A 12934-nucleotide genomic window follows, 5' to 3' on the forward strand; every position below is an offset into this window, starting at 1 on the left:
CTATCCATACATGTTATCCAGGGATACGGTACCCTTTCTCACCTTAGTGCAATCACGTGCAAGCCATACTGGGCCTAACACCGTCTGAGCCTGCCTCCTGATGTATAGACATATATTTTGAATGTGTACGCTATCCATACATGTTATCCGGGGATACGGAACCCTTTCTCACCTTTGTGCAATCACGTGTAATCCATACTGGGTGTGAGAACGGCTTGCGAGCTGTTAAGCAAGCTACAGCACCTGTGGTTTGCACACGTAAGTTTTTCATGACGGAGTCTCGTTCGTTAACGGAATTAAGCTTGCAATGTGTGCATCTTTTCTGTAGCTGGCATGGTTGAGGTTTCCCAGGTGGAGTCGAATTTAACCGTAGGCTCCACTCCTGGTGGTGCCCTACTGGACATTCCTTTAAGGTTCAGCTTTGCAACCATACTGCCCACGTAAAACAAACAATTTGCCTTCATGAACGCTTCGTTTCGTGAAACCCGACTTTTCCAAAAGTCGGGTCGAGCAAGATCGGCCGATTATAGGGAAAAGTCGGGGTCGTCCCGAAACACGAAACCCAATGTAAGTCAATGGGGAATAAAAGTCGGCAGTGAGAGGAGGACAGGAAACACACCTACAGTGCCCATTTGAATGCCAAAAGCATCAATTCTTCTTACTTAAGCTTGTCAACCTTAATTAGCTTCATAATACAAGTTGCGCACTGAAAAATGGGGGTTATTTGGCTAAAGTTGTGGGGGGGTAGGGCTGGCTCCAGGTTTTCATGTGCCCTGGGCGAAAAAGCGCCCCTTTAACACATATCACAACTCATCATGCTCCAATACGGCAGAGAAATAGCGGTATAGTACAATGAAAAATACTTCACTTTTTTACATCTCATGACGAGGCCCATTTATTTCTCCATACAGAATCATTGGTCCCATATAATGTTTGAAACAGTATATGATGAGCTCCACATAATACTACAGTATATGTTGGTCCCCATGGATGAAGCTCCACTGTCTTATGGGCCCAAATAATGCTCCAAACATAATGGGCCCCATTTCTAATGCTCTAGTGTATAATGGGCCCTGTAAATGCTGCTCCAGTGTCTGATGTCCACCTTTGGAATGTTCCAGTGTATGGTGGGCCCCATCTATCATTCTCCAGAGTATAGTGCTCCCCAAAAATTGCTGTCCCAACATTGAAAACAATCAAATAAGTCTCCTCGCTAGGGAATCCCTGAACTAGTCTGGACTCCTCGTCGTCCCCATCTTCCATCTCACTGCACAGTATTTCAACCTTGCAAGTGCTGTGATCCTGAGCAAGCAGGGGGGCCCACTCGTTGGCGACGGCACTGGCACAGGGCCCCTGATAGTACGGTGGTGTGTCTGTTGGCGGGTGGGCCGAACCTGCACTTTCATCTGCAGCTTCCTCTTTGTCACCGTGTAAGATGGAACTGTATATGGGAAGGGTAACCTGAGTTTTATCAGGGTCAGATTCAGGCCGTGTAGCGTGCGAGGGGAATGTAGTGGTCTGGGTCAATGTACCAGCAGATTCATCGAGCAGTGGCTGGGCATCAGTGCACTTGTGTCGCCCCAGGAGTACGGTCGCCACAGTGGCATTACCTTCCTCCTAGGGAGTGTGATGTCATGCTTGGGAGCAACGAAGGATCTCTCTAGCAGGTTAACTGATTGGGCGGCGTTATTCCCACGAGTCATGACCCTCCAAACAGCGTTCATGAAGGCAAAGTGTTTGTTTTACGTGGGCAGTATGGTTGCAAAGCTGAACCTTAAAGGAATGTCCAGAAGGGCACCACCAGGAGTGGAGCCTACGGTTAAATTCGACTCCACCTGGGAAACCTCAACCATGCCAGCTACAGAAAAGATGCACACATTGCAAGCTTAATTCCGTTAACGAACGAGACTCCGTCATGCCCCGCGGTCCGAGTCCGGCTTACTAGAGGGACACGTGAGGCTCTGGCACATGAGATTGGCCAATAACTGGTGTGTCATGCCCTTACATGTCCATGGCTGCATGTGCGCTACACTGAAAAGGCCAGCGTTTGTCGCTTACAGGTGCAGATAACCCGCTGAACAACGTTAGTGATGGGGATCACTGATTACAATTATTACCCGCGAACGATGATTTCCCAGTAAGTGCAGGTCAACCGCAGTTCCGGAATTAGGCCTAACCGTCATTCCTGAAAAAATGAAAAACTTACGTGTGCAAACCACAGGTGCTGTAGCTTGCTTAACAGCTCGCCAGCCGTTCTCACGCCCAGTATGGATTACACGTGATTGCACAAAGGTGAGAAAGGGTACCATATCCCCGGATAACATGTATGGATAGCGTACACATTCAAAATATATGTCAATACATCAGGAGGCAGGCTCAGACGGTGTTAGGCCCAGTATGGCTTGCAGGTGATTGCACAAAGGTGAGAAAGGCTACCGTATCCCCGGATAACATGTATGGATAGCGTACACATTCAAATATATGTCTATACATCAGGAGGCAGGCTCAGACGGTGTTAGGCCCAGTATGGATTGCACGTGATTGCACAAAGGTGAGAAAGGGTACCGTATCCCCGGATAACATGTATGGATAGCGTACACATTCAAAATATATGTCTATACATCAGGAGGCAGGCTCAGACGGTGTTAGGCCCAGTATGGCTTGCACGTGATTGCACAAAGGTGAGAAAGGGTACCGCATCCCTGGATAACATGTATGGATTGCGTACACATTCAAAATATATGTCTATACATCAGGAGGCAGGCTCAGACGGTGGTAGGCCCAGTATGGCTTGCACGTGATTGCACAAAGGTGAGAAAGGGTACCGTATCCCCGGATAACATGTATGGATAGCGTACACATTCAAAATATATGTCTATACATCAGGAGGCAGGCTCAGACGGTGTTAGGCCCAGTATGGATTGCACGTGATTGCACAAAGGTGAGAAAGGGTACCGTATCCCCGGATAACATGTATGGATAGCGTACACATTCAAAATATATGTCTATACATCAGGAGGCAGGCTCAGACAGTGTTAGGCCCAGTATGGCTTGCACGTGATTGCACAAAGGTGAGAAAGGGTACCGTATCCCCGGATAACGTGTATGGATAGCGTACACATTCAAAATATATGTCTATACATCAGGAGACAGGCTCAGACGGTGTCAGGCACAGTATGGATTTGAGGGCCCAGACTACACAGCGGAGGAGCAGGGAGAGGTAAAGATTGCAAATGCTGGGGCCCTGCCCAAGCAAGGGGGGCCCACACGTGGGCGTCGGTACTGGCACTGGGCCCCTCATAATACGGTGGTGTGTCTGACGGCGGGTGTGCACCACCACCGTCAGAGACACTTGATTGCACTATGAGGGACCCTGTGCCAGTGCCCGTGCCCAAGAGTCGGCCTACCCACCTGTCCAGGGCAACGGCACTCGCACGGTGTCGTGCGCTAGGTGGTGACCCCGGCCATTGGGGGGGGCAGCACAGTTAGGGAGTTTTAGAAAGTGGCATATGTTGATGTTGGACATTCAGCTGATGCAAAAGGCGAAATAGGTCAAGTCCCAGGAAGAGGTGGACCAAAGCAAGCCATTTTTCTGTCACCCTATGTGTCATCAGGGGAAGGTGGGACAAAGTCCTTGGAAACCCATGCATGGTTCATTTTAATGAAGGTTAGATCATCCACATTTTGGGTTGACAGACGGGTCCTTTTTTCTGTCAGGATTGATCCAGCTGCACTGAAGACTCTTTCCGATAGCACACTTGCAGCTGGGCAAGCGAGCTCCTGTAAGGCATATTGTGCCAATTCAGGCCAGGTGTCCAGTTTAGCGGCCCAATAGTCAAAGGGGAATGACCTGTGTGGGAGAACATCGATATGGGAGGAAAAGTAGTTTGTAACCATAGTTGACAACTGCTGTCTCCTGTCACTTTCCATCGATGCAGTATTACCAGTTGTGTGAGCGGTACTTGAAAAATCGGTCCACAACATTGTCATGAAACCCCTGTCTCCAACGCCACTTCTGCTGTGTGCACCATGAACACCTCTGCCAAGCTGCCCCCGGCCCGTACGGCTCGTGTGAGAACCATCACCGCTGCTGTGTGCTGGGAATGCCTCAAGCAACCGATTTACCAGAGTTGCTTGTTTATTAGCCAATATTAGGTCAAGGTTCTCCTGTGGCATGATGTTTTGTAATTTGCCTTTATAGTGTGGATCCAGGATGCTGGCCAACCAGTAGTCGTCATCGTTCATCATTTTGGCAATGCGGGGGTCCCTTTTTAGGATCTGCAAGGCATAATCTGACATGTGGGCCAATGTTCCCGGTGTCAATGATGCACTGCGAGTGATGGTTGGAGGCGCACTTTCTGGCAAATCCACATCCCTCCAGTCACGCACAAACCCTGTACCAGACCTTGCCACGCCAACATTTTCACTTGCCCCACGAGATGCATCCTCCTCCCCTAAGTAATCATCCCCATCATCATCCTCCTCCTCCTCTTCTTCCTCCACCTCGTCCAGGAGAGGTCCCTGAGCAGACAATGGCTGAATGTCATCAAGGATTCCCTCCTCCTCTTCTTCCTCATCAACATTGGCTGCAGACGCCTGCTCCTTAAGGTGCGTCAAAGTTTGCATGAGCAGACGCATAAGTGGGATGCTCATGCTTAGGATGGCGTCGTCTGCGCTTACCAGCCGTGTGCATTCCTCAAAACACTGAAGGACTTTACAGAGGTCTTTCAGCTTCGACCACTGCACACCTGTCAACTCCATGTCTGCTCTCAAAGTGCCTGGCCGTGTATCCTCCCACAAATGCATTATGGCCTGCCTCTGCTCGCACAGCCGCTCCACCATGTGCAGGGTGGAGTTCCACCTTGTTGCAATGTCGATAATGAGGCGGTGGTTGGGAAGGTGGAGCAATCGCTGCAGCTTATGCATACGAACGGAGTGTACAGGCGACTGGCGGATGTGCGCGCACAGTCTTCGCACCTTCTGGAGCAGGGCTGTTAACTCCGGATAATTTTTGAGGAAGCACTGCACCACCAGGTTCAAGGTGTCAGCCAAGCAAGGTATGTGGCTGAGTTTTGAAAGGGCTATGGCTGCCACAAAATTATGGCCGTTATCACTAACTACCTTGCCTGCCTCAAGATGTACACTGCCCAGCCATGACTCAGTTTGTCGCTTCAAGTACTCGGCCAGCACCTCGGCGGTGTGTCTGTCGCCCAAACACATCATCTGCAACACAGCCTGCTGACGCTTTCCACTAGCTGCTCGATAGGGGGACACATCGTGTGCAACAGTGGCAACTGCAGATGGAGTGCTCGTACGACTGCGCTCTGTGGACGAGCTGTCGCTTCTGGAGGAGGAGGAGGAGGAGGAGGGTCGAACGCCTACAGCCAACTGTTTCCTAGACCATGTGCTAGGCAGCACTGTCCCACCACCGCTGTCCCCTGTGGACCCTGCATCCACCACATTAACCCAGTGCGCAGTGATGGACACGTAACGGCCCTGGCCATGCCGACTGGACCATGCATCAGTTGTGAGGTGCACCTTTCCACTCACTGACTGCTTGAGTGCATGGACAATGCGGTCTTTCACATGATGGTGGAGGGCTGGGATGGCTTTGCGAGATAAGAAGTGGCGACTGGGTAGGTCATAGCGTGGTACTGCATAGGCCATGAGTTCCCGGAAAGCTGCGCTTTCCACCAACCGATATGGCATCATCTCAAACGAGATTAGTTTGGCAATGTGGGCGTTCAAACCCAGTGTACGCGGATGATAGACTGAGTACTTTCTTGACCTACTCATAGTGTCTGGGAGGGTGAGCTGGACTTGAGAGCTGCATATGGTGGAAGTAGCGGTGGACAGGGCGGACTGAGAGAGGGTTGATGATGGTGATGGAGTTGGTGTTCTTTCTGATGGCCTAGATTCAGTATTTCGTTGGTATAACAGTGGGATTCCCTGACTGCTGTGGCCTTGCAACGACACCTCAACATTTGCTGCTGTGCTAACCGGTGGGCATACAGTGGGAGAAACAATGTAGCTTTGCTGACTACCTTCTTTGTGATCAGTTGCACATGTGGCACTTGAGGTTTGGTGTTGTGTCCACGCTTGCAAGTGCATGGTGGTTAAATGTCTAAGCATGCAACTGGTATTCAAATTTTTCAGATTTTTCCCTCGGCTAAAGGTCTTTGCGCACTACTTACAGATAACCTTGGCCTGATCATGAGGATTTTGTTCAAAAAAGTGCCACACTGCACTCTTCCTACTTTGGCAGACATTTTGCGGCCTAGCACGCTGTGATCTTTTGACCCTCTGGACAAGCTGTCCAGCAACTCTTTTGATTTTTGGAACCTGTCTTTGGAGTGCTCCGGGCTTGCCAGATAACAGCTGTTGCGATGTCGATGTCTGCTGTGGATGCTCCTCATCTGAGCTATTGGAAGCAGCACCCTCTTCCCCCAATGGATGCCAATCTGGGTCAACAACTGGGTCATCCATCATCTCCTCTTCAATGTCATGTGCACCTTCCTCTGTGTCACCGTGTATGGTGGTATAGTGTGCGGGAAAGGGCACCTGAGTCTCATCAGGGTCAGAATCTGGCTCTGTACACTGCGAGGACAATGTAACCTTGTCATCTTGGCCTGGGTAATTCACCATTTCACTTGATAATCCAGGCATGGTATGTGAAAACAGCTCCATGGAGTAATCAGTAGTATGGCCTGCGTCATCCTTCAGTCTTGGTTGGGGTGAAGGACACAAGGAAAGGTGTGGTTCATGAACATGAGCCTCCAATGACGACTCAGTGCTTTTACTTTTTACAACTTCAGAAGAGGAGGCGATAGAGCTGGAGGCTGAGTCAGCAATGTAAGACAAAACTTTTTCCTGATGCTTTGGCTTTAAAAGCGGTTTGCCAACTCCTAGAAAACTAAGCCTTCGAAGACTTATGGAGCCAGACGATGACGCAGGCTCAACACCTCCTGCATTCGGTCCTATTTTGCTCTTGCCACTACCATCAGATCCACCACCAACACCATCATTACCAGCTGCCAACCCCCGCCCAATTCCACGGCCTCTTCCACCAGCCTTCCTCATTTTTGGTAGAAATGTAGACAAAATCCAACAAACTATAAAGTAATGTAAAACAAGGTACAAGGTGTCTATAGGACAGGGGAGATTTTGAATTTCTGCACACACTTGTGGACACTGGACACTTATGGATTGTGTGAGGCCCACTGAATATCACAGCGCTATGTCACAGGCCCGATGGCACAGGTGTGAAAAAAGTGACTAAAGGATCACAGAGATTTTGAATTTCTGCACACACTTGTGGACACTGGACACTTATGGATTGTGTGAGGCCCACTGAATATCACAGCGCTATGTCACAGGCTCGATGGCACAGGTGTGAAAAAGTGACTACAGGATCACAGAGATTTTGAATTTCTGCACACACTTGTGGACATTGGACACTTATGGATTGTGTGAGGCCCACTGAATATCACAGCGCTATGTCACAGGCTCGATGGCACAGGTGTGAAAAAAGTGACTACAGGATAAGGGAGATTTTGAATTTCTGCACACACTAGTGGACACTGGACATTTTTGGATTGTGTGAGGCCCACTGAATATCAGAGCGCTATGTCACAGGCTCGATGGCACAGGTGTGAAAAAAATGACTACAGGATAAGGGAGATTTTGAATTTCTGCACACACTAGTGGACACTGGACACTTTTGGATTGTGTGAGGCCCACTCAATATCAGAGCGCTATGTCACAGGCTCGATGGCACAGGTGTGAAAAAAGTGACTAAAGGATAAGGGAGATTTTGAATTTCTGCACACACTAGTGGACACTGGACACTTTTGGATTGTGTGAGACCCACTGAATATCAGAGCGCTATGTCACAGGCTCGATGGCACAGGTGTGAAAAAAGTGACTACAGGATCACAGAGATTTTGAATTTCTGCACACACTTGTGGACACTGGACACTTATGGATTCTGTGAGGCCCACTGAATATCACAGCGCTATGTCACAGGCTCGATGGCACAGGTGTGAAAAAAGTGACTACAGGATAAGGGAGATTTTGAATTTCTGCACACACTAGTGGACACTGGACATTTTTGGATTGTGTGAGGCCCACTGAATATCAGAGCGCTATGTCACAGGCTCGATGGCACAGGTGTGAAAAAAGTGACTACAGGATAAGGGAGATTTTGAATTTCTGCACACACTAGTGGACACTGGACACTTTTGGATTGTGTGAGGCCCACTGAATATCAGAGCGCTATGTCACAGGCTCGATGGCACAGGTGTGAAAAAAGTGACTACAGGATAAGGGAGATATTGAATTTCTGCACACACTAGTGGACACTGGACACTTTTGGATTGTGTGAGGCCCACTGAATATCAGAGCGCTATGTCACAGGCTCGATGGCACAGGTGTGAAAAAAGTGACTACAGGATCACAGAGATTTTGAATTTCTGCACACACTTGTGGACACTAGACACATGGATTCTGTGAGGCCCACTGAATATCAGAGCGCTATGTCACAGGCTCGATGGCACAGGTGTGAAAAAAGTGACTACAGGATAAGGGAGATTTTGAATTTCTGCACACACTTGTGGACACTGGACACTTATGGATTGTGTGAGGCCCACTGAATATCACAGCGCTATGTCACAGGCTCGATGGCACAGGTGTGAAAAAAGTGACTACAGGATAAGGGAGATTTTGAATTTCTGCACACACTAGTGGACACTGGACACTTTTGGATTGTGTGAGGCCCACTGAATATCAGAGCGCTATGTCACAGGCTTGATGGCACAGGTGTAAAAAAAGTGACTACAGGATAAGGGAGATTTTGAATTTCTGCAGACACTAGTGGACACTGGACACTTTTGGATTGTGTGAGACCCACTGAATATCACAGCGCTATGTCACAGGCTCAATGGCACAGGTGTGAAAAAAGTGACTACAGGATAAGGGAGATTTTGAATTTCTGCACACACTAGTGGACACTGGACACTTTTGGATTGTGTGAGGCCCACTGAATATCACAGCGCTATGTCACAGGCTCGATGGCACAGGTGAGAAAATAGTGACTACAGGATAAGGGAGATTTTGAATTTCTGCACACACTAGTGGACACTGGACACTTTTGGATTTTGTGAGGCCCACTGAATATCAGAGCGCTATGTCACAGGCTCGATGGCACAGGTGTGAAAAAAGTGACTACAGGATCACAGAGATTTTGAATTTCTGCACACACTAGTTGACACTGGACACTTTTGGATTGTGTGAGGCCCACTGAATATCAGAGCGCTATGTCACAGGCTTGATGGCACAGGTGTGAAAAAAGTGACTACAGGATCACAGAGATTTTGAATTTCTGCACACACTAGAGGACACTGGACACTTTTGGATTGTGTGAGGCCCACTGAATACCAGAGCGCTATGTCACAGGCTCGATGGCACAGGTGTGAAAAAAGTGACTACAGAATAAGGGAGATTTTGAATTTCTGCACACACTAGTGGACACTGGACACTTTTAGATTGTGTGAGGCCCACTGAATATCAGAGCGCTATGTCACAGGCTCGATGGCACAGGTGTGAAAAAAGTGACTACAGGATCACAGAGATTTTGAATTTCTGCACACACTAGTGGACACTGGACACTTTTGGATTGTGTGAGGCCCACTGAATATCACAGCGCTATGTCACAGGCTCGATGGCACAGGTGTGAAAAAAGTGACTACAGGATAAGGGAGATTTTGAATTTCTGCACACACTAGTGGACACTGGACACTTTTGGATTGTGTGAGGCCCACTGAATATCAGAGCGCTATGTCACAGGCTCGATGGCACAGGTGTGAAAAAAGTGACTACAGGATCACAGAGATTTTGAATTTCTGCACACACTAGAGGACACTGGACACTTTTGGATTGTGTGAGGCCCACTGAATATCAGAGCGCTATGTCACAGGCTCGATGGCACAGGTGTGAAAAAAGTGACTACAGAATAAGGGAGATTTTGAATTTCTGCACACACTAGTGGACACTGGACACTTTTAGAGTGTGTGAGGCCCACTGAATATCAGAGCGCTATGTCACAGGCTCGATGGCACAGGTGTGAAAAAAGTGACTACAGGATCACAGAGATTTTGAATTTCTGCACACACTAGTAGACCCTGGACACTTTTGGATTGTGTGAGGCCCACTGAATATCACAGCGCTATGTCACAGGCTCGATGGCACAGGTGTGAAAAAAGTGACTACAGGATAAGGGAGATTTTGAATTTCTGCACACACTAGTGGACACTGGACGCTTTTGGATTGTGTGAGGCCCACTGAATATCACAACGCTATGTCACAGGCTCGATGGCACAGGTGTGAAATAAGTGACTACAGTATAAGGGAGATTTTGAATTTCTGCACACACTAGTGGACACTGGACACTTTTGGATTGTGTGAGGCCCACTGAATACCACAGCGCTATGTCACAGGCTCCATGGCACAGGTGTGAAAAAAGTGACTACAGGATAAGGGAGATTTTGAATTTCTGCACACACTAGTGGACACTGGACACTTTTGGATTGTGTGAGGCCCACTGAATGTCAGAGCGCTATGTCACAGGCTCGATTGCACAGGTGTGAAAAAAGTGACTACAGGATAAGGGAGATTTTGAATTTCTGCACACACTAGTGGACACTGGACACTTTTGGATTGTGTGAGGCCCACTGAATATCAGAGCGCTATGTCACAGGCTTGATGGCACAGGTGTGAAAAAAGTGACTAGAGGATAAGGGAGATTTTGAATTTCTGCACACACTTGTGGACACTGGACACTTATGGATTGTGTGAGGCCCACTGAATATCAGAGCGCTATTTCACAGGCTCGATGGCACAGGTTTTAAAAAAGTGACTACAGGATAAGGGAGATTTTGAATTTCTGCACACACTAGTGGACACTGGACACTTTTGGATTGTGTGAGGCCCACTGAATATCAGAGCGCTATGTCACAGACTCGATGGCACAGGTGTGAAAAAAGTGACTACAGGATAAGGGAGATTTTGAATTTCTGCACACACTAGTGGACACTGGACACTTTTGGATTGTGTGAGGCCCACTGAATATCAGAGCGCTATGTCACAGGCTCGATGGCACAGGTGTGAAAAAAGTGACTACAGGATAAGGGAGATTTTGAATTTCTGCACACACTAGTGGACACTGGACACTTTTGGATTGTGTGAGGCCCACTGAATATCACAGCGCTATGTCACAGGCTCGATGGCACAGGTGTGAAAAAAGTGACTACAGGATCACAGAGAATTTGAATTTCTGCACACACTTGTGGACACTGGACACTTATGGATTGTGTGAGGTCCACTGAATATCATAGCGCTATGTCACAGGCTCGATGGCACAGGTGTGAAATAAGTGACTACAGGATAAGGGAGATTTTGAATTTCTGCACACACTAGTGGACACTGGACACTTATGGATTGTGTGAGGCCCACTGAATATCAGAGCGCTATGTCACAGGCTCGATGGCACAGGTGTGAAAAAAGTGACTACAGGATAAGGGAGATTTTGAATTTCTGCACACACTAGTGGACACTGGACACTTTTGGATTGTGTGAGGCCCACTGAATATCAGAGCGCTATGTCACAGGCTCGATGGCACAGGTGTGAAAAAAGTGACTAAAGGATCACAGAGATTTTGAATTTCTGCACACACTTGTGGACACTGGACACTTATGGATTGTGTGAGGCCCACTGAATATCAGAGCGCTATGTCACAGGCTCGATGGCACAGGTGTGAAAAAAGTGACTACAGGATAAGGGAGATTTTGAATTTCTGCACACACTAGTGGACACTGGACACTTTTGGATTGTGTGAGGCCCACTGAATATCAGAGCTCTATGTCACAGGCTCGATGGCACAGGTGTGAAAAAAGTGACTACAGGATAAGGGAGATTTTGAATTTCTGCACACACTAGTGGACACTGGACGCTTTTGGATTGTGTGAGGCCCACTGAATATCACAACGCTATGTCACAGGCTCGATGGCACAAGTGTGAAATAAGTGACTACAGGATAAGGGAGATTTTGAATTTCTGCACACACTAGTGGACACTGGACACTTTGGGATTGTGTGAGGCCCACTGAATATCACAGCGCTATGTCACAGGCTCGATGGCACAGGTGTGAAAAAAGTGACTACAGGATAAGGGAGATTTTGAATTTCTGCACACACTAGTGGACACTGGACACTTTTGGATTGTGTGAGGCCCACTGAATATCACAGCGCTATGTCACAGGCTCGATGGCACAGGGGTAAAAAAAGTGACTACAGGATAAGGGAGATTTTGAATTTCTGCACACACTAGTGGACACTGGACACTTTTGGATTGTGTGAGGCCCACTGAATATCACAGCGCTATGTCACAGGCTCGATGGCACAGGTGTGAAAATAGTGACTACAGGATAAGGGAGATTTTGAATTTCTGCACACACTAGTGGACACTGGACACTTTTGGATTGTGTGAGGCCCACTGAATATCAGAGCGCTATGTCACAGGCTCGATGGCACAGGTGTGAAAAAAGTGACTACAGGATCACAGAGATTTTGAATTTCTGCACACACTAGTGGACACTGGACACTTTGGGATTGTGTGAGGCCCACTGAATATCAGAGCGCTATGTCACAGGCTCGATGGCACAGGTGTGAAAAAAGTGACTACAGGATCACAGAGATTTTGAATTTCTGCACACACTAGAGGACTCTGGACACTTTTGGATTGTGTGAGGCCCACTGAATATCAGAGCGCTATGTCACAGGCTCGATGGCACAGGTGTGAAAAAAGTGACTACAGGATAAGGGTGATTTTGAATTTCTGCACACACTAGTGGACAATGGACACTTTTGGATTGTGTGAGGC

Source organism: Dendrobates tinctorius, unplaced genomic scaffold (genome assembly GCF_039654945.1).
Source record: "Dendrobates tinctorius isolate UK_male_01 unplaced genomic scaffold, ASM3965494v1 ptg000097l, whole genome shotgun sequence".
In the NCBI taxonomy this organism is placed as follows: Eukaryota; Metazoa; Chordata; class Amphibia; order Anura; family Dendrobatidae; genus Dendrobates; species Dendrobates tinctorius.